This window comes from Pezoporus occidentalis, unplaced genomic scaffold (genome assembly GCF_034315485.1).
Source record: "Pezoporus occidentalis ecotype Australia unplaced genomic scaffold, CSIRO_AGI_Poc_V1 ctg36, whole genome shotgun sequence".
Classification (NCBI taxonomy): domain Eukaryota; kingdom Metazoa; phylum Chordata; class Aves; order Psittaciformes; family Psittacidae; genus Pezoporus; species Pezoporus occidentalis.
This window is the reverse complement of record NW_026915591.1, coordinates 4,709,140-4,712,794: the sequence shown is the minus strand read 5'-3', so window position 1 is coordinate 4,712,794 and position 3,655 is coordinate 4,709,140. Positions and strand designations below refer to the sequence as shown.

At 43.0% G+C, this 3,655-nt stretch overlaps 1 long non-coding RNA gene across 2 annotated transcripts; it reads left to right on the top strand.

The window, feature by feature from the left end:
• Window positions 1–1,365: 1,365 nt before the first annotated feature.
• Window positions 1,366–2,829, top strand: LOC134169918 (uncharacterized). Of its 2 annotated transcripts, XR_009967076.1 has the most exons (3): window positions 1,366–1,447; window positions 1,949–1,990; window positions 2,325–2,829. It is a non-coding gene; the product is annotated as an uncharacterized LOC134169918 (long non-coding RNA). The 2 variants fall into 2 exon arrangements; XR_009967075.1 differs by lacking the exon at window positions 1,366–1,447 and having other exon boundaries at window positions 1,641–1,990.
• Window positions 2,830–3,655: the final 826 nt, after the last annotated feature.

The window sequence follows — 3,655 nt, the reverse complement described above, 5'->3', positions numbered from 1 at the left end:
AGTCTGCTGCCAGCTTCTGAGAAATGGATGTTTATAGCATGTTACTATCAAGAGAAAAGGAAAGCCTTTGGCAATAGACCTTTTTGGAAAGGACATGACACAGCTAGACATGGAGTGGTGTTTGCAGACTAGCACAGTTTGCACCGCAAAGTGCAGGGAGCAGTGCAAGACCAAAATCTGTATATCCATTGCCCCACAGGGCCAGCCTGCTACATGTGCAGAGATGAGCTGAAGCTGCACCAGCACTGCCTGGGACAAGGTAACCCAAGAGCTGCAGGACTCTGCTGCAGGGCCAGCTTCACCCCGTGCATTGCTTTGTGCAGGAATGGCAGAAAATGCTCTGTTCTCCTTGCAAAGAGCAGTTCTTTTCTTGGCACAGGTAGGGTCTAATAAGTTTTTTTCATTAGCTTATCATCTAGTACCTACTCTACATAAGGTTCTCCCAAAGAATGACAGATCTGTGAATAGATGGTGATGCTAGCTTGAGTTTTTCCAAAGTAATTGCTCAAATTTGGAAACTCTTTGTTCTCTGGCCAGGAGGACATAATTAAATTGTGTTGACCTTCATGAAAATCTTGCCGGTGAACTGAAATGGGCAGAACGCAGGCAAAAGTGCAGCAAGTGCAACATTCCTAGTCTTGCTGGCCAGTTTCTGTGTCAGACACGCTTCCCTTATTGCTTTAAAGTGGTGCAAGGAAATAGATTGGTTTTATATAATAATGATATCCATCCATTACCTGAATTTTTCTTGATATCATTGCACTCTTCTGGGGGGCATCTGGCATCTGTTTACTTGTGTGCTGAGAGCTTGCCTAAATGAACTGCTGATGGAAGCGTTCGGTATTTCTCTGCTCATCTGGGGTGTTCTATTTGTTTAATCAGCAACTCTCTGCTCTTGGTTGTCTGTACCCTGTTAGGCAGGAACTGTGCCTCTGTGTCAGTATTAGATGAGGATTACATTGCAATTCAGCTTGATCTTTCAATCTTTCCATTTGACATGCAGCTATGCTTACTTTTTTATTTGTGTTAGGCCAGACCATCACATTGCAGCTAAGCTACATCAGTTCATGTCTGATGAAGGGCTCTGCATTTGCAGGGTTCTTCAAAGCACTGCACAAAGCAGCCACTGATAGATTAATTGCTCACACCACTAGCAATGATCAAAGCAATCCCTCTCAGGTTAGGCTGTGAAGAGAAATAGAGGGAAGCTATGACAATCACAATGTTGCTTGAAAGAATAGCATGTGTGTCTTGTCTTTTGCCTCACTGAACTCTGGGGTAAGCACTAATCCCTAGAAACCTCTTTTGTAATGGCAGGCAGTTGGACAGGCAGTGTGAGGTTTGCTGTCTGCCTCCCATTGCCTGCTTGCTGTATTTTTCAGAAGTCACAGCAGGAGATGATGCCGAAGTGTTAAGATAGGGTGAAGAAAGAGATCTGTTAGTATCGGTGAGGGTGTGTTTTTTAATGGGCCTTGTAGTAGGCATATTAAAACATACATATAAGTAAAGACCTACTGTTCTCTCATTGTAGGAGGGACAGGGAAAAAAAATACTTGTAGGAGGGATTTAAATGCAGAGTTTGCAAAAGTCTGAAGAGGGTATTGCAGCCAGGACTGGCAATGCCGTGCAACCATAACAGATACACCCTTCTAGATGAAAGTTCTTCGTGCTTTATTAGTGCCTCTCACATAGATATCTGATGTCTGATCATTTGTGCTGAGATTTTACTAATTCTTTTTGCTTCTAATTGAGGCTTCCTCCTATCCTAGAGGAAGGCTAGGGGACATAGCATGACTAACAAGCTGATCCACTGGGTTTTCTGTATTCATGAGGCTCCACTTCCATAAAGAGAAACTGGAAATCCTTTTCACCAGGGAATAATATGCAAGGCTCAGAGTGGATGAAGTTTGTGTGCTCTTTTTAATAAGCACTGCTTTTCTTTCTATAGACACTCAAGCTCCCCGAATTAGAGTGCTGCCTGAAGGGACAGGTATTATGAAAAGCCTTTGTGTGTCAGTGGGAAGCCCCTGATTATCACAAGAGGATCTAAATGGAAAGGTGACATTCAAAAGACCATTAAGATAAAAGCCAGGATGAATTTCTTTCCAACTTCACTTAATAGAAGCTTTTGTTTAAAATCACCTTTCCTGAGAGAAGGAAGGAAAGTCCAACCTGTGCAATCTGATATACATAGCTTACTTCTTAATTGGGTACAGTCAGCTGCTTAAGAAAGCAATAGCTTAACTAGGAAAGGTAATGAGATTAATGGCAGAGGTAATAAGAATGTCAATATATGTGACAAATATGTACTTTTAATCTTTCAGCCATGAAAACCCAATGGATAACATAGTACCAGCTACTTCCAGATGATCTTCCAGGACATCAGGCACAGATGTAATACAGACAAAATTGCCTCTACTAGAAAAGCCAGCTTGTTTTGTGCTTGGCTTTGTGGAGCTTTAGGAAACTGAAATAAGGGGTTTTATGGATAATTGTTGAGTTTCTGTTTGCTTGCCCTCTGGACTCCCTGCAAGACTGTTGCCTACAGCACGCTCTCCAATGCTCTTGGTAACCTAGTTTTGAACAAAGTATGAAACTGGGCTGTGTCCTTATTGCCTGAAGCCTGTCCCACAGTTCAAATTCTCCTTGCTTGGCCAGGGCTCATAGCTGAGAAATGTTTCAGTTTTGTTCCATTTTCCTGTTACAGCCCTGTGACTTTTTCTTGAAAAATACATAAGGGAGTCTCTGTGTGTGACTGTCTGTCCCCTCTGAGCATTTAACAAGATTGCACAGTAAGCCTGAGACTTGGAAGTGTGGATTGAGTAAAAAGTGATCACAATCAGTGTTAATAGTGACATTTGCCAAGCATAAAGTATGTTAGGCCTGACTTCCATCTGGCCAGTCCTTTCCCTGTAATGTCAGTGATGCTGTCAGCCTAGCTGGTCCTGGATGCTACTGCTGACTGAAGTTATCCTGCAGCTTTGAGATGACTGTGGCCAAGATCTCAAGACACAGACTAGTATCTAAACGATGTTCCTCTCTGCTGTGATAACAGAATTTGGCAGCAGCACAAATCTAACGCACTGTCTTTTATCTCCCAACATCCACTGCCCCTGTGAAAGTCTCAGTAGTAGCAGAAATAGGCAGTAAATGGATTGCCTAATTTGCTAAAATCTGATCTATAGGTATCCACTTGGCTGTACAACAATGTGTTGAGCCGCACAGCAGGGCCTTATAGTTCCCAGCTATTGTTGAAGGAAATGCATTAAACCAGTAGGTCGTGTTATTATGTAGGATTCGTGCCAGTTCAAAGCTGCCTGCTGCCTTAATGAGTTGTAGTGGCCTTCCACAACAATTTCCTTTTTCCTAAGGGTTGTCTTTCTGTCTCTCTTGCAGTGCTGGATCATGGGTCCTAGAGCCAGTGTCAGATCTGCATCGTGTCACATCATATCTTAAACTGGGTGCTGCAGCATGTGATTGCAGAGAGCTACTCTCAGTCGCTGTTTCCCACCTAGCTTCTGGGCTTACCATCACATTAAAGATCCCTGCAACTCAGCATCTGTCTTGGCTGCTGTGCAAGGGAGCTGTTAAAACCTTTGGGAGTTAAAATACTTGTATTAAGTTCTCACTGTAGTGGGCTGTGATTTTGCTAACT